Consider the following 19,848-nt stretch of genomic DNA (forward strand, 5'->3'; position numbering starts at 1 on the left):
GTTAAATATAAGTTTCTATCCTCTATCATTCAAACAAGTCTCTGCCATGAGTAAGAATTATGTTACCAAATTAATCTTGAATTAGCTTTACTTTAATAAAACTAATTTATTGACAAATTCAGTTAACTAATTTCTAAAAAGTAGGACCTATAGCAAATAGCACACCAATTTGACTAGATGATCTCTAAGGTATCTTCTACATATGATATTAAAGATTCGATAAAATGTGTCAGTGTTAGTCATAATGTGAGACAAAATAGCTGTGTCTGATGATAATTTTGTCTTAACTGTTAAACCAGTTACCCTTATCAGCATAACTAGTACATGAAGTGAGAGTGGTGGTGTCCTAATCTGATATATTTACTTAGATCCTGGATGAATGATAATATTCCCCATAGCTAAGTGATAACTACCTTTGTTTGTTTGGGCTGCTACAACAACCACAACAACAACACTTTAAACTGGGCAATGTATAAATTACGGAAATTTATTACTAACAGTCCTGAGGCTGGGAAGTCTAGATCAAGACACAAATCTGGTGTTTGATGAGGACTCTGCCTCAAAGATGGTACCTTTTTGTGGCATCCTTATGTGGCAGAAGGGAGGAAGGGGCTGAGCAGCTCCCTTGAGCCTCTTTCATAAGGGCACTGTCTTGGTCCATAGTGTCCTGCTTTAACAAAGCAAACTTTCCCACTCCATCCCTTTTATAAGGCACTAATTCATTCATGAGAGCAAAGACCCCATGGCCCACCTACCTCCTAAAGGCCCCACTTCTTAATATCATTACAATGGGAATTAAGTTTCAACATGAATTTTGGAGGGGACACATTCAAACCACAGCATACATTAATCCATTCATGAGACTGGAGCTTTTACAATTTAATCACCTTCCTAAGGCCAAACCTCTTAATCATATCACACTGGGTATTAGTTTCCAACATCTTAATTTGGTGTGTGGTCGAGGGGGACACACACATTCATTCAGACCGTAGCAATAACTTTAGTCAGCTAGTAGGATTCCTTCAATAGTTTGGCCCATTGGTGTGTTTTCAGTAGACTGATACATTATGCACAACTACTCGTTAATGATGCTTCCTGTAAAAATGTTGATGGCAAAATAGCTGTTAGCAGTTACAAATTAAGGGTTTAACAACAAAACAAATAATCTACAAAGATAGCATTCAGTAGAAAACAGCTCCTTTTTAAAGCTTGTACTGAATGAGGCAACTTTCCTATCATTCAGTTGATACAAAAAGGCTGCTCATCTTTGAGAGATCTGCAGCTTAGTGCAAATTGAAAGAAATACGCCAAATTAAGTGAAAGCCTTCTTGGGTTTCTGCATGGAATTTAAACCATGGGGGTATTTTATTGACCTTTATCTTTATGCCAGACAGCCATGTTTACCCATTATTTTGACTATCTCTGACTTTATAACATAAATGATAGAATCATGCATAAGATAAGACAGATGTTACATAACTTTCCCTACTCCCCACAAATCATTTAAACCAAATATACTAAATATAGGAATTTTCTTTTCTTACACTCAGTATCCCCAGAAGAAAGCAAGCTTTGGAGTTGTAATAACTAAGCACATTTTGTCTTTCCCCTCAATATTCTTAATTGAAGTTATTATTTTGATAGATATTTTCAAGTTAAGAGGCAGCAAATCTGAAGAAAGGTGACATCCTACACATCTTACAAAAGTTCTAGACATCTAGCAAAACCATTAGCATTTCAGTCCTCAGGCTCTACTTGAAAATGTTTGACCCTTGTAATGAAAATCAAAACAATGATAACCCTTTACTATTTCAATCGCTCTTTTAGTTATGAAAATATCAACTGCAAGAACTAGGTAGGCACTAATATTGTTAATGAACAGCTTTTGTGTTTAATGTATTCAAGAGATTTCAATCAAGCTAAGACTTCTACAATAGTGGTCTTCTCTATGCTCTCTTATAAATTTATGTGACTATTGGGCTATTACTCTTTGTATCATCTTTCATCTTGAACAATTTGACCGTTTCACCTTTCCTTTTGGTCTCTTCATCTCATTTATAATTCTATCTCTAAATAGATTTATCCTCCTTTGGTACTATCTTATACTTTCTTTCACTTCATAGATCAGATCTTATTATTGATACTCTTGATTTATTCACTTAATCTTTTTATACTACTTGATCTAGATATGTGTGTTCTGTTTTTTAATTTATGAACACATTCGATTGCTATAAAGCTAGTCCCTAATAAGTAGGGCAGTACTTGAAAAGTTATCTGTTTCTTAGTACTGAACAAAAACTATTTAAAAGTTTATTTTTATAAAATTAACAAATATTTAGAATATATTGCTTTTAAGACTAACCGAGAAAATACAACTTGGTATTTCATATCTCAGGCAAAATTCCAATTTTTACAATTCAATAGTGCAAAAATTCACAGATTTCATATAAAAAGGATATGAAAATTGATAAAGATGCCTATATATCCAATAAATTACAAAAAACAGCTACTTAATAACTGTTCAACATTTGGGTTTCTGGTCATGACAAATCAGCACCCTCAATGTAATCAGTGTCTTGTAACTTGATCTCTTTTCTCTTATTTTCAAGGGAACTAGTCATATTCTGATAGCCCTTATAATATCTACATTTATTACCTCAGTAAATTTGTGATGACATCATAGTTCTTGGAATATATTCAGAACACATCGTGTTCAAAGCAAACAGCTGTAAGTTTAACTTTTCAGCTTTTTGTAAATTGCTTCTAAATTAACTTGTCTGCCAATAGTGCCCAACACAGTGAAAAAGTTTTCTTTAGAAAGATAAATGTTATGATTTGGAAGGTGAATAGATTTAGCTGTCATAGACCATTGCCTGATGAGTACATGTGCCCACATATGCAGATTAATGTTACAAACACTATTCTCTTTATGTAGAAAGATGAATCTATATCCACAATCATTATAGTGCTCATTTGGAAGTAATTTGAATGCAGATTGATGAAGAAAAATTTGCACTTAACAGAGGTTTAAACTAATTAGTTTTTGGCCTAAACTCTCCTGATAAATACTACATGACATTTGACAGGTTTCTTGATATATGTGTACTACTGTTTTTCAATATGCAAAATAAAATCATCCGGAGTAATTGTGCACATGCCTAAAGCTGCTGCCTCTGGGGAATGACATCAGAGACTTCACACTGTGTGAGAATATACTTCACCAAAAACTATAGTCGAGTATGGTAGGCAGAATAAGGGTCCCTCTAAAGATGTCCACATCCTAATTGCCAGAAATTTAATATGTTATGCTAAATTTCAAAAGCAGTTTATTTTTAAATATAGAGTTAATGTAGGGAGATCCCCTGATATTATTGCTACAGAATAAAAGATGAAATGCTTCTCATTATTGTAAATACAAAATTGCATGCAGGATTGTGTAAAGACAATGCCAGGTTGGACTGTCAGAATGAGCCAACAGTTGCTTTGCTGCAACTGTTACTGCTCTTCCTGTTTTAAGGCTCTGTTAGAAATTACTGATGCACACACTATATTGCCAATTATCTCTGTATACTGTATTCCTGCATACAGATGTCATGTTAAATAATTACTTTATCTCCATGTGACCATCTCACCTCATAATCAAATGACCCTAAATCGCTCACTAACCTACCCCCTCCCCCTCACTAAACTTAATAATAAATGCTGGCATATCCAATGCACTGCTGGCACCGCATGACCAGAAGGCGGTGATCCCCCGGACCCAGTTTTCACTATCTTGTGTGTGTCTATTATTTCTTGACCTGACGATCTGCCTGGGAGCAAAGAGAGCCCCGTTGCATTAAGGGTTGCTGACCAGTTCCTGCAATAAGTTAAAGTTGCTGATTAGTTAACTTTGAAATGGGAGAGTCTCCTGGATTATTTAGATAGGCCCAGTGTAATTACAACGATCCTTATAAAATCAAAGAGGGAGACAGTAAATTCAGTGTCAGCGTGATGCAACACAGGAAAGACTTGACTATCTATTAAATGAAAATGGAAGGGGGCCATAAGCCAAAAAAAAAAAAAAAAAGGTAAGCCAAATATAGAATCAGGAAAAGTCAAGGAAATTGATTCTTGAATCCTCCAGAAAGAAGGTAACCTACCTTGGGTGACATAAAATGTCTCCTTGATTGTATCCCACTGAAAACCATTTCGGACTACTGACCTCCAAATAGACCACAAGTTTGTTTTATTCAACATATTTGTAGTAATCCATTATAGAACAATAGGAAATGAATATACCAAATTTTAAAATAAAGAGGTAAATGACAACATAATGAATCCCAGAGATAAAAGAGGGACTCTCAGTAGCTCAAGGCGTTCAAATATATTAATACAATATCCAGTTTTCAGGAAAAAAACTAGGACATATGTAAAGAAACAGGAAGGTATTTCTTCATGCACAGTGAAAAAAGCTGGCAATAGAAACTGGGAGAGGGCCTAGATGTCATAGCTAACTGACAAAAACTCCAAAGTGGTCATCATAACTCTGTTCAAAGAAATAAAAGAAAATCTGACTTTAAAAAGTAAAGGGAGATATGAAGACAATGTTACACCAAATAGAGAATATCAGTAGATATATATATATGATAGAAAAATATAAAAGCTAAAATCGAAAAGTACAGCAACCCAAAGGGGAAGTTCACTAGAGAAACTCGGCAATATATTTGAACTGGCAGATGACGGAATCAGGGAAGTTAAATCAATAGATATTGTGCAATTTTAAGGACAGAGAGAAAAAGAATGAAGAAAAATATAAAAAGCTTCAGAAAAATGTGGGATACCATTAAGAACACCAACATATGCATAATGAGAGTACCAGAAGGAAAGTCGAGTTAGAAAGGGGAAATACTAGAAAAATGACTGAAAAAGGCCCAAATTTGATGAAAAACATTAATCTAAATATCTAAGAAATTCAACAAACTCCAAGTAGGATAAAATCATCAAATCATACCCAGCATTCCTAATAGACATAAAATTATACAGAATAATAATTATAACAACATATCATTACATTAGCAACATACATAGATGTATGTTACATGTTAATAGAAAAACAAGGGAGAAGATAAAATAGAGCTGTGTAGAAGGAACATTTCTGTTTCACTAAAACTGTTAGTATAAATGTGATATACATTCTTATAAGTTAAGATAAATAAGCTCTAGAGTAGCTACTAAAAAATTCAGAAAAGAGTAAAAAAGTCATTAGAAGCTATTTAAATGTTACACTAGAAAATATTCAATTAATTTAAAAAACAGTAAAAGAGGAATAGACACATGAAAATGACATGACACATAAAATGACAGTACAATGACAGATTTAATACCAACTTTATCAGTATTTATGGTACATGTGAAGGGAATGAACACTATAATCAAAATAAAAACATTACTCAACTACTGTTGTTTATAGGTGACACACTTTAGATTCAAAGATACGAATAGATTGAAAGTAAATGGCTGGAAAATGATACTCCATAACAACCATAAGAAATCTGGAGGGGCTAATATACCAAAAAGTCAGGCAAAAATAGATTTTAAACAAGAAAACCTTACTGAAGGTAAAGAGAATATTTTACAATTTTTAAAAGGACAATCCATTAGGAAAATATAACAATTTTTAAAACATATGCACCTAACAACAGAGCTCCCAAATACATGAAACAGAAACTTAAAACTAAAAGGAGAAACAAACAATTCAAAATAATGGAGAGACTTCAATAGTTCACTTTCCATAATGCCTTCAACAGCTAAGCAGAAGGTCAATAAGGAAAGAGAAAACCTGAACACTACCAATCCATTAGGCTGAAGAGATAGCAACAGATTATTCCAGATACCCATAACACAGTGCATATTTTTCTCAAGGGCACATGGGACATTCTCCAGCATAGATTTACATGTTAGGCCATAAGACAACCCTCACTAAATTTAAAAGGATTGAAATCAAACAAAGTAAGTGCCCTGACAAGAATGGAGTGAAACTAAAATTCAATAACAAAAAGCCTTGGGAAAATTCAATAATAAGCAAAAAAAAGAAAAAATACACCTAGTTATCCAATTATAAGGCAAATTAGAAAACATATGAGGTGAATTAAAATGAAGACACCATACACCATAGAATGCAGCTAAAACAGTGGTGAGAAATTTATAGCTATGAATTCCAACACTATAAACAAAGAAGAGCCCCAAAACAATATCCTAAGTTTCTACCTTATGACAATAAGAAAAGGTGAGCGAATTCAGACCAAAGCAAGGAAAGAAAGATTAGAGCAAAAACTGATGAAGAGGAGATTAGAAAAGCAATGAAGAAAATCAAGAAAACCAAAGTTTGCTCTTTGAAAAGAATTTTTTTTTTTTTTTTTTTTTTTTTAAAGAAATTTACAAATCTTAACTAAGTTGACCAAAGGGGGAAAAAAGGAAGATTCAGATTACTAAAGTGAGGAATGAAAGAGAAGGCATAATTACTGACCATACAAAAATACAAAAAAATTAAATGAAAAATGGTACACAATTCTTTGAAAATTTAGTTAACATAGATGAAATGAAGAAATTGAAAGCAAACTGAAGCAAGAAGGAATTTAAAAATCTGAATTGACCTATAATATCTAAAGAGTTTAAATCCATAATTTTGAAACTTCCCAAACACAAGCTCAGACCCAGATGGGTTCACTGGCAAATTATGTCAAACATTTAAAGAAAAATTTTTACCAAGTCTTCACAAATACTTTCAAAACATAGGTGAGGAGCAAACACTTCCCAGCTTATTCTGTGAGGCCAGTATAGCTCTCATATCAAAGTCAGATAAAACAATCACAAGAAAATTACAGATCAATATATTTTACAAATATACACTCAAAATTCTCAAGGAAATACTAGCAAATTAAAACTAACAACATAAAAAGGATTATACATTATGAAGAAATAGGATTTATCCCAGAAATACAATATTGAATATCTAAAATCGATTAACATACCTTATCAATAGAACAAAAGATTAAAAATGCATAATCATTTCAATACATGCAGAAAAAGCATTTAACAAAACACTTCAACCTTCATGATAAAACCTTCATAATAAAAACACTTAATCAACAGGAACACACTCTCATAACAGAAACTCTCAACCAGCTGGAAATAGACTGGAACTTATTCAACCTTATAGGGCAGCTATGGATTTTTAAAAAGCTAAACAGTTGAAAGCATAGTTAATGGCATAAGATTGAATGCTTACTCCCTAACATCAGGAAAAACAAGGATATCTGCTCTTGCCAATTTTATTCAACATATTACTGCAGGTTCTAGTCAGAGCAATTAGGCAATAAAATAAAATAAATCCATATTGAGAAGAAAGAAAACTAACTACAGATGATATGGTTTTGAATATAGAAAATCTCAAGTAATCCACTAAAAACACTATGAGAACTAACAGAGTTCAGAGAAGTAGCATAATGCAAGATGAATATAGAAAAATCATATTGCTCTACACTACCAATGAACAATCTGAAAATAAAACAATTATAGTTATAATAGCTAAAATAATTAGCCACACTTTAAAAAAAAAAAAAAAAACTATAAAATACGGCCAGGTGCGGTGACTCACACTTGTAATCCCAGCACTTTGGGAGGCCGAGGCTGGTGGATCACCAGGTCGGGAGATCGAGACCATCCTGGCTAACTTGGTGAAACACTGTCTCTACTAAAATACACAAAAAATTAGCGGGGTGTGGGGGCGGGCGCCTGTAATCCCAGCTACTCGGGGAGGCTGAGGCAGGAGAATGGCGTGAACCTGGGAGGCGGAGCTTGCAGTGAGCCGCGATGACGCCACTGCACTCCAGCCTGGGCGACAGAGCAAGACTCAGTCTCAAAAAATAAAAAATAAAATAAAATTTAAAAACCACTGTAAAATGTATAGTTATTTTGTATGTATAAAATGCATGTAAAAATAACTATAAAATGTGTAACTATAAAATGCACACTACTAGTATGGTTATAACAAAAAGACATAAAAACTAATGTTCATGAGGATATGGAGAAATTGGAATCTTCATACACTGCTCGTGGAAATGTGAAATAGTAAAATGCTTTGGAAAACTATCTGGCAGTGCCTGAATATGTTGAATATAGAGTTACTATATTACCCTGCTGTTCTAGTCCTAAGTATATACCCAAGAAAAATAAAACATATACCCACACAGAAACGAGTACCCTAAAGTTTATAGCAGTATTATTCATAATAGTCCAAAAGTGCAAACAACTGAAATGTTGATCAACTATAAAATATGTTATATCCATACAGTGGAATATTATTTGGCAATTAATAGAAATAAAGCACTGATACATACTACAACATAGCTAAATCGTGAAAACGTTACACTAAGGGAAAGAAACCAATCACAAAAGACCATATTGCACGAATCCATTCATATGAAATGTCCAGAATATACAAAATTACAGAGACAGAAAATAGATTAGCCATTGCCTCAGGGTGGGATTTGTAGTGAAATAAGAAATGACTGGTAATGGCTATGGACTTTCTTTTAGAAGTGATGAAAATGTATTTAAATTGATTGTGGTGATGGTTGCGCAACATTGTGAAGATATTAAAAATTTTTCATCTTTCAAAAAGTAAATAGAAACTTTTTAGTGAAAGGCTTATGGACAAAGTAGTATATGGTATAACATATTGAATGTGAGTGTGTGGTTTTACAATTGTATAGGAAGGTTTAATTTTTAGAAAAGTGCTACTACTTTCCAAATAAGAAAAAATATATATAATAATCATCATTGGCAAATGTTACCATTCGAGAATCATTATGTTGAATTGTTGAAATTCTTTAAAATCAGCCTTCTGAGTTGATTACTATCCTTATTTTTTTCTGTAGAGAATACATTTTTTCCTCATGTAATTGAGCTGTTCTTCAAAAGGTAAATGCCAGTTCATAAGGAGTAAATGATACTGATTTTCAGACAATCTCTTGTTTTTGGTACAAGGCTAAATAATTTTAAGAACAATTTCTTTGACTAGAGTTGTTAAAATGTTTTCTTTACTGATTTCCACCTTTCTTAAGTTACATACAAACTCTGACTGAACACTCTAAGGACAAGATAAGCCAGATTGCCAATGTGATGTACATGTAAATCTAGGTTTACATATCGAGTCTGAAATAACTATTTTAACAGCACTCCAAAACAAAAAATTTTACTATTAAATCCCTTTATAAAAAATGTTTATTCATAGAAACCACAGGTGACATAAAAACTTCCCAGACTGTGTGTCAAGAATCCTCAGGTAGAGGGCCCGTTGTGGCCATAATGTCTGTTCATATTTTCAGGCACCAGGGAGGCCTCAGCTTTCTCTTGGAATTTCATGAGCCCTTAAAATCTACTCATGGGTATCATTTAGACTATGGTGTGTTACAATAGCTGTACTCATATACAGCAGTTCTCATTACTGGCTTTCCTATACCTTGGGGAACCCTAGATATGCTGGATACATAATTAGGGCTTTCAGGGACATTTAAGTCAATTGTAGGGTCAGAGACTAAGATAAATCTCCTCTTTAGGAGGAGCTCTTAAAATTTAGTGAGACTTTGGAAATCAGACACCTTCCCATATATTCAATGAACATTTCAACACATACTTGCCCTCTTGGCCAAATGGCTCTTTGAGGTGCAAAACCTACACAGCACATGTAGTGGTACTGTCTTTGTGTTCACAAAAATGGAACATAGTCTGACACATATTCTTTTAATTAGTTGCAACTGTCAGGCCCCTGAGCCCAAGCCTGCATGTATATATACAGATGGCCTGAGGCAACTGAAGAACCACAAAAGAAATGAAAGTGGCCAGTTCCTGCCATAACTGATGACATTGCCTTGTGAAATTTCTTCTCCTGGACAATGAGTCTAGGAAGCTCCCCCACCGAGCAACTTGTGACCCCCGCCACTGCCTGCCAGAGAACAACCCCCTCTGACTAATTTTCCACTACCTACCCAAATCCTATAAAACTGCCCCACCCCTGTCTCCCTTTGCTGATTCTTTTTTCGGACTCAGTCAGCCTGCACCCAGGTGATGAAAAAGCTATTGCTCACACAAAGCCTGTTTGGTCATCTCTTCACCGGGACGTGTGGGGCAGCAACACAATTTTAACATGAAAATGCCAATCTTCTGAAAACCAGTACTCTTGTCTTTCGTATCTAAGTAGAAGTAACATTTAGAGGATATTTCACATACATTAGAGGCATGCTATGCTGTGTGCAGTTGGAACACATAAATTTCAGCCTCAATCCTCTTGTAGTCACTTCCACATAAGTGTTTTCACTTACAGAAATGAGACAACTAAAAATATTCATAAAGCCCATTGGAATTCTCAAATAAAAGGATCAAAAGACCCTCTACAATTTTTACCTTTAATATTAATGCTGGCCTTTATGTTTTTTTATATCTGAATATTATTTGGTTTATACTTTGAATATATTACTCTAGAACTGGGGTAGGACTTAAAATTATTTGTATTCTTAGTTTATGTATCTGTATAATTGAATAGCAAATAAAGGATGCAATAGATGAGGCACAAAAACCAAACAAAATTAGTCTCTAACATAAAATAGGAGTATGAGCTGTTTGTGCACTCACTCATTCAGTTATTCATTCACTCAACAAATATTCACTGAGTTTCTAAATCAAATATCTGTTTTTGAGGCACTTATATCCAATGAAGGAAGGATAACACAAGTAATCATATCATGAATGTAATATTCACAGCTGAAACAAGCTTCAGTTTCTTCCACAATACTCTAGACACCATAAAAACAGTCTTATTTTTGTGAATCTCCAGTGCTTATGATAGTATTTGTCACATAGCTAAAGTTCAATAAACATTGGGCAAATCACTGAGTACATAAATATGGAGCTCCATGGAGAGATATAGGCTGGAAAAATGAATTTTGAAGCAATTGCTATAGAAGAATTTCCTATTGAGAGAATACAACCTGGAAAGAGAAGAAAGCTGGGAGGTGAATCTTGAGGAATTCTGACATTTAATGACTGGTAGAGAAGAAATCTGGAAATGAAGAAGACGATTGCCTCCAGAGGATGAGGATGATAACTAGGCTAGTACCCTGGCAGTCAAATCTAGAGAATGTTTCAAGGGTGACTGTTAGTAGTGATTGCTGCTGGTAAAGACCAAAAAAGACACGACTGAACAATGTGCCCATGGTTTTTAGAGATAGGGAAGTCATTACTGATACGCACTTTAAAGTTTAATACAGTGATAGAGGATGGGAGCCAGTTTTTAATTGGTTGTAAAAATAGTGAAAGATAAAGACCTGACATCTGCATCTAGCTATAAATGGAGGAAAGAAATGGCATAACAGCTTGGGTCAAAGAAGAAGTATATCAATTTCAAATGCTAATGAAAGAGATCAATTCATGAGGATATGAAAGGAGAGGCAAAAAAGATTTATTCATTCAAAAATATTTAGTGAGATCCACTTCTGCCCCAATATTTGGGTTATTTAACTGAAACAAAGAAACGTAACAAAAAAGTAAAAAGAAAATCTCCTTTCTCTCATGGAACTTACAGTGTAAAAACTGACAGATTGCTCTTGGAGATAAGAAAGCCAGTGTCTTATAATTGCAGAAAAGAAAAAATTTGGAGGAAGAGAGTTAAGGACACCTGGAGCCATGTCAGGATAGACTGTTAATGTCGCATTAGCAAAAAAAGAAAGACACCTAAATCTCAGAGGTTGAACATTATGAAGGTTTATTTTTCAGGCATGCGAAAGTGAATAGATGGTTAACATTTTGTGAGTTAATTTGGAATTCTAGGCATTCTTATGGCACCTCTTTTTTCACACAATGCTTCAGGATTCACTCAAGCAGGGAAAAGGAATAAGGTAAAATCATGATCTTGAATGTCTCTATTCCTATTTTGTTGACTGAAGTGTCAATTAGCCTTGATTCAATTCAACACACAATCCTCCCATATGTCAAGGACTAGGAAAATATCTGAAAATAGTTACCAAGCAGTAAGTTCCAGCTCTCAGTCAATCCTTCTACATATCCTATCTAAAAAAATTCTAGACCAGTTTGACAACCATGACATCCCATTACGATCAACTTGGAAACATTTAAAAAAAAAAAAAAAAAAAATCTGTGTTGAGGTCCATGACCAGAGAGTCTGCTTTAAATTTTCTTGGATAGAGCACCTGTAACTGAGAATCAGTTTCTTGCAGACTACTCCAGAATTTATATTTTGGAGAATTATGTTTCTCCAGAATTATGTTTATGTCTTTTCTTCAATGTAGACATTAACCATGACAGCCTAATTTCAGTCACCTGGTTTGTAATGACAGTATTTTTATCTCCAGATTATTATGTGTAATAAATTGTAGGTTGTTAAACAAATCAATATATGAGACTATGCAATTAAAAATGTCAACTATAAAAACAAAAGAGAAAGAATTTTCATCCTTATTCCACAGGGCTACTTCCTTAAAATTAAAATACAGCCCTATTTCCTTCCAATCACATCTTATCTTTCTCAATTGATGGTAATGGAAATGGTGTTCTTTTGCTGTTCTACTTTTGACCTATTTGACAGATACAGCTACAAGTAAAAGATCTTATTATATATTTCAATATACTACAATATCAAATGCATATTTAAACAACTTTAACCTGCTGCTTGTTATCTTAAGACACTTTGCTTTTGATCATCATTTGCTTTGGAAACAATATTGTATATAAGATTGATTTGCCATTAATATTAAAAATAAACAATAGCTTTTGTAGTAAATTCTCATAATTGTATGTTGCCTTGACACCCATTTTCAATATAGGTTTACCTTTTCTATCCCAGAAGCAGTGATCAGTTGCTCTTGACAAGGTTTCCAGTTCTTTACCTCCTCCCAGATTTTCAATGTGGTTGGTACAGACATTTGTCTTATACAACCACCTCCTGGTGACCGCCTCCTTATGTCGTAACTAGATACGAGCTACTTGAATTTGTCACACTTATCCCCATCTCATACATGGACTGCCCAGATATGCTACAGTAACCATTTCTCAGTCACAGTGTGACTCCACAGAACTCATAGGAGCTTGCTCTAAACTCACGAATTAGAAACCCCCACAGGAAACTCACCTAGGCAATACTCTGGACCCCAGTAAAGATCCAGGCTCACAGAGTACCCCCACCACCTCTCTCTTACCCTACATCCATTGGTTAAGTGTGCATGTGCTGAAGAGCTCCCCCTTCCCATTGGCTCTGTGAAGGGTGCTGCCCTCTTCTCTATGGAATCTGTAAGAAATAAACTGCTTCTGTTATTTCATGTGTTTTGTTGAGTTGTCTCCTCTGTGTCTCACCTGACTGACACCTCACTTCCTTTCCAGTCAAGGGCTGTCCTAGAGAGGGGCTGTTACGGTAGGAATAAACTGAACACAGATCAAATAAGAATCACAAGGGCGTCTTCCAGTATAAACAAGTTTCCTGTGAGAGGGACACTTGGTTATAGGTCAGACATTTAGGAACTAAGAATAAGCCAGTGAAATGCATTATAAACATCTACAACCACATCCCTTGGATTCTCATTCAGAGTAGGGCTGGAATTTATAAACAGTCTTATGAAAATGATCTCAAGACCAGTTTAGGAACAAAACACCAAACAAACAAGTAAATACCTACAACAAAATCAGCTTTCCTTGCTAATGGACTGAGATCGGAGGTTTCTGATAAATATGTCCCCTCCTCGCAAATCTTTCCCTTAAATACTTGCAATGGTCTCATGGAGCCTGTCATCAAAAGATTACCCCATTTTTAAAATAACTCATTTCTCTGTTGAATAAATATACCTGTGGAAAGCTGTAACAGATATGAGCCTTTGTGTGAAGATTAATTTGTCAACTATCGCTTTGGAGAAACTGGAGTGCCATCCCCACAGTCTCTTGTCATAGAAAAGGTGAAATTAAAGAAGGAAGTCATTCTTTTGGAGCCATAAAAGGGAAGCCTTAAATGTTATTGCCAAGAGATTTCACCATGATGACACCATGAAGTCAAGGAGCCTGGGTCACCAGAGCCTCCATATGGGACCAGGATGACTACAGGAGAAAAAAATTGCAGAAAATATGGTTTGAAATGGCCATAGAAGGTAGAGATCAGAACTATAAAGTAAAAATTTGCCAACCTCACAGTTTCTCTTACTTTCAAATTCTTCTTTAGACAGCACATCTACGTAAACATGGAAAATGTCTGATCATCTTTCTGCTTTCTGTATAAAGACATCACCACGAGAAGAGCCAAGGTATGATGGAATAAACTGACATTTGTCACATGGGCCCAGGGTCAAAGAGTCCAGCCCAGACATGAAATGGTTGTATAAACATGTGCAGGTTACTGAATTTCCTTGTTCCTTCCAAATGACTCATCTGTAAAAAAGTCAGAAAGTATAAAGCAAACAAAACATAATACTCAATAAAAGGTGGCCTATTATAAATCTTATTATCATGAATGAGATATGTACCCAGGATTAAAACACAGTTTTGCCATCTCATATGTAAAATGAGGAGATGATATAAACTCTGAGGATATGTGCAATGCTCAATATTTTTGACTCTGATCACTAATTTTATAACATGATTGCATATAGGAAACAGAAATTCTATATTATCCTATTCCTCCATTCTCCCAAAATAACAGAAAGTATTACATTAAATGCCCTTAAATATATCTTAATATGTACATACAATTTTATAAAATGAGATCTAAAATCCGTTCTCTCATCTCAAAACACATGAGTACAACTAACTGCAGAAAATGTCATTCAAGATTTTGGCTATTTTTTACCTTCAGGAGATTTGACTAAATATAAACTGTGTGCCACATATTGTGTCAAATTTACCCAGAAATGTCATTTTTTTCTATTTTGATGCTGATGGTCACATAGATATATTTAATGTACCATGTTAATGCTTTTTTCTAATCCACGGATTTTCTGTTCTAAAGTACATTGAAGTTATTCTTTACAAAGTACACCTTCATTTTCTTATGATTGTTATTTTAGACGTAATTGATAGTATCAATGGTAAAATTCTTCCCTGAAACATTTTGTGGAAAGTGAATGTTACTGAACATGATCTTGTACAAGGTAAAAACTAAACGGATGACTATGCTTCTAACAGATAAGACAAATTCTATGGCACAGTTTAAGGGTGCACTCCACCTAAATTGTGGTTACAATTGTTAAAAAAAAGACACACAAGAGGTAGTTTACCCATTTGCTTCATTGTTTGATCACGATTCTGTATCTGGAAACCACTCTATATTTTTGTCTCTTTCTTTCATAATGATTCAAGGTAACTAAAACTAATCTCTTCATTGAGAGACCTTGAGAAATGGGCCAAGTCCTTCCACATCTGTTTTCATCAAAATAAGTCTGTGGTGTACTTTTTTTGTTTTGTTTTTTGAGACAGAGTCTTGCTCTGTCACCAGGTTAGAGTGCAGTGGCACGATCTCAGCTCACTGCAACCTCTGCCTTCCGGGTTCAAGCCATTCTCCTGCCTCAGCCTCCTGAATAGCGGGGATTACAGGCTCCCACAACCATACCCAGCTAATTTTTGTATTTTTAGTAGAGATGGAGTTTCACTATGTTGGCCAGGATGGTCTCAATCTCCTGACCTTGTGATCCGCCTGCCTCAGCCTCCCAAAGTGCTGGGATTACAGGCGTGAGCCACCGCGCCAGGCCATCTGTGGTGTACTATTATCCAGAATCCAGCAAATAAGGGAATGTGTTTGTTCACTGCTATGCTATCTGTTTCAAGAAGAAATGTGGTTGTTGTTTTCTCAGTGCCTTACAATTTCAGCTCATCAGCTACAGGCTTTTTATTGTTCTCATATATATTTTTAGTAAAATCATAATAGCTGAGAAAAGAGAAAATGCCAAGATAAAAATCAATATTTCACCACATAGTATAGTATATACATTCCAGAATAAATGTTGAAAAGATAGATTTCATTGACTTTCAAAAAGATTTTTTTTCATTTTCTTATTTAATTTCCCCAATAACACCTTTTTGATTTAGTTATTCTTGATCATGAAGTAGTCTTTTCAGCTATATTCTTGTACATTCATGACAATGATTACAGCAGCTGCTGTAAAAAGAAAAGGCAAAACTCTTTTTAAAGTAACTTGATGGCTTTTCACATTATTCAAGAACTAAAAATAGAAGATTGCATTATAAATCTGTAAGACAAGCAGCACATTCCCAGAAGTTAAGACATCTGATGTAGGTACAAAATCTTGACAAAACTCCATATTCAGCTCTTAGGTATATTCTATTATTTTTTTTACACTAGCAAGCTAATTATGAGTACATTACAATATGCCACACACTCAAGCTGTGATGTTTTGAAAAGGCCATCCTTCAATAAGACAATGCAGATTGTACTTGCACAAAATACTTTCAATCATTTTATTCACTTAGAATGTACAGAGAAGAGGTAAACAAAAATTATTTTAATGACAACTTTGGGCAACAGAATAAGTGGTATAAAGATACACACATTTGTATTTCAGGTTTTGCTATTGCAATGCTCTTTAAGATACATGCCTCTAAATATTTTATGTTTAGCTAGATCCTATGAGGACACTGAACCTTTTCATTCAATGTTTAGTTTTATATATAATTCTGTTTTATAAAATGAAAAATACAGTTCTATATTTTTAGTATCAATGATAAATTGCTATTTCAATCACACCAACTGCATTTTCACGATTATCTAAGATTTTATCACCACCTCATGGTGGGCATTTTATTTTGAATACAAGATATACAGATCAGACAAAAGTTCTATAAAACAATGTCAACAAGGTGCTATGAGAATATGTGGCATAAATGCCTAAATTCCATTCTGATCCATACTTGCTAGTGATAAATCATCTTAGCTAAAAATTCTTTTGGTGTTTCAGCTTTCATTCTTGCCCTTTTCATGTTCTATTACCTGGCAGACATGCTTTATCTACTCCCAAATTATTTGATTTTTTTTTTCTTTTCTCAAATCATTTACTCAAAGCCAGATTAAGATGTCAGAGGCGTTCAACACCTAAATTTATGATGCCCCCCCACTCCAAAAAATGTAAAAACAGTGGCACCATAAAATACAGAAGCATTAAAACTGAACCACAATAATTATTTAGTAGTCTCTTCCATTTCTCTTGTATATTTGAACTTCATTTTCTCCTGGACCTCTACCTAGGTTCTTCATTTTACATGATGATAGGCTAGAGAATAACAAAGGGAACTAAGAAAAATAAAAGGGAGAAAAAAGGGGGAATCCCAATAATCAATTAGGAATATATATCTACCATAGATGTTTTAAATTGTCTTTTTACTAACAACATAAATCAACTGAATCTAATTTTGTTGTTACTGCTTTTGTTTTCACCTTGTTCATGGATTTTATTGCTTTCACACTAGTTAATTGGTCTTGTTACTTTGACTGGTTTTTTTCCCTTGGTATACTTATCCTCTATATCCGTGATTTTTTAAAGCATGATCCTCAGACCAGCAGTATCAGTATCACTGGGGAACTTGTTAGAAATGCAAATTATCAGGCTCTGCCTCAGACTTAGAACCAGAAGCTTTGGGGGAGAGGGTGTCTTGCAACCTGGTTTCAAGAAGATCTACAGGAGATTCTAACACACAGTAAAATTAGAGAACCACTGCTCTATACATCTTTTTGAGTGACTTTTGTAAAAGCAAAATTTTCACCATGCTCCTGATCTTCTGCTTAAATTACTTAAATAGAGTATTTTTCTGGAGAGAGGTGGAGCTACTGAATGGAAGCTTCCACTGATTGTCTTCCTTAAACTTCAAACTTAACAGCTATCTGCACAGAAAAGCACCTTCATAAGAGCCAAAAATCAGGTGATTTACAATACCTGGTTTAACTTCCTATTACTAAAAGAGGCACTGAGGGGAACAGGAAAGACAGTTTTGACTTACTGACACAACTCTTCCCTCATCCCCCAATAATCAATTAGGAATATATATCTACCATAGATGTTTTAAATTGTCTTTTTACTAACAACATAAATCAACTGAATCTAATTTTGTTGTTACTGCTTTTGTTTTCACCTTGTTCATGGATTTTATTGCTTTCACACTAGTTAATTGGTCTTGTTACTTTGACTGGTTTTTTTCCCTTGGTATACTTATCCTCTATATCCGTGATTTTTTAAAGCATGATCCTCAGACCAGCAGTATCAGTATCACTGGGGAACTTGTTAGAAATGCAAATTATCAGGCTCTGCCTCAGACTTAGAACCAGAAGCTTTGGGGGAGAGGGTGTCTTGCAACCTGGTTTCAAGAAGATCTACAGGAGATTCTAACACACAGTAAAATTAGAGAACCACTGCTCTATACATCTTTTTGAGTGACTTTTGTAAAAGCAAAATTTTCACCATGCTCCTGATCTTCTGCTTAAATTACTTAAATAGAGTATTTTTCTGGAGAGAGGTGGAGCTACTGAATGGAAGCTTCCACTGATTGTCTTCCTTAAACTTCAAACTTAACAGCTATCTGCACAGAAAAGCACCTTCATAAGAGCCAAAAATCAGGTGATTTACAATACCTGGTTTAACTTCCTATTACTAAAAGAGGCACTGAGGGGAACAGGAAAGACAGTTTTGACTTACTGACACAACTCTTCCCTCATCCCCCAATAGTAGCTACATGTGGAGGCAGACTCTGTGTGCTTGGGGAAGGGAGAGCTCAGCAATTCTGGGACTTTGCATTCGAACTCAGTGTTGCCCTGTCACAGCAGAAAGCAACACTGGGAAGAACTCAGCCCATACCCTTCAAGGGAGAACTTACATGAGCCAGTGGGGAATTGCCCATCCCTGTGGTCAGAACTTGAGTCTTCTCATGCCTCACCAGCAAAGGCTAATGTGCTATGAGGTCCTAAATAAACTTAAAAGGCCATCTAGACCACAAGGACTGCAATTCCTTGGCAAGACCTATTGCTGTTCTGGGCTTGGAGCCAGTGGACTTGGGAGGCATGTGACCTAGTAAGAAACCAGCCAGCACAGCTAAGGGACTGCTTGCGACACACCTCCCCCAACCCCAGTCAGTGCAGCTTGCAGCTCCAAAAGAACTCTTCTTTTCACTTGAGGAGAAGAAAGAAGAATAAAGAGGACTTTGTCTTGCAGTCTGTATGCCAGCTTATCCACAGTAGGATAGGGTACTGGGCAGAGGTGTGAGGCCCTAGATCTGAGATTATATTTCTAGACCCTGGGCCAGAAGGGAACTCACTGAATTACAGGGAAAAATACAGTCTGGGCAGGATTCTTCATCTACTGAGTAAAGAGCCCTTGGACTCTGCAAAATCAGCAACAGAACCAAGCAGTATATGCTATGGGACTCTGGGTGAGACGCTGAGACATGCTGGCTTCAGGTGTGACACAGCACATTCAGAGCTAGGGTAGACATGAGGAGAGACTTCTGCTCGAGAAAAGCAGAGGAAAGAGTAAATAGGACTTTGTTTTGCTGATTAGGTACCAATGAGGCCACAGTGGAGCAGACCACCAAATGGACTCTTAGGGTCCCCAATTCCAGCCCTTGGTTCTTGGACAGCCAGAAGGAAGCACATTGCTCTGAAGGGTGAGTCCCAGGCTTGGCAGCGTTCATGACAAGCTGACTAAAAAGCCCTCAGGGCCTGAAGTAAATGTCAGTGATAGGCTGGCAGTACTCTATGGGCCTGTGGTGGTGATAAACACGGAGAGACACAAAGGGGAGGGAAGAGCGGGAAGG

At 35.4% G+C, this 19,848-nt stretch overlaps 1 protein-coding gene across 1 annotated transcript in view; it reads right to left on the bottom strand.

The window, feature by feature from the left end:
• The window catches only part of XIRP2 (xin actin binding repeat containing 2), a 595,003-nt gene extending 576,076 nt beyond the window's left edge, over nucleotides 1-18,927 (bottom strand). Inside the window, exon 1 of the mRNA XM_050752814.1 lies at nucleotides 18,913-18,927. The gene's annotated coding sequence lies outside the window, so the exon portion shown is untranslated. The remainder of the gene's footprint in view (nucleotides 1-18,912) is intronic.
• Between the last annotated feature and the right edge of the window lie 921 nt (nucleotides 18,928-19,848).

Source organism: Macaca thibetana, chromosome 12 (assembly GCF_024542745.1).
Source record: "Macaca thibetana thibetana isolate TM-01 chromosome 12, ASM2454274v1, whole genome shotgun sequence".
NCBI lineage: Eukaryota > Metazoa > Chordata > Mammalia > Primates > Cercopithecidae > Macaca > Macaca thibetana.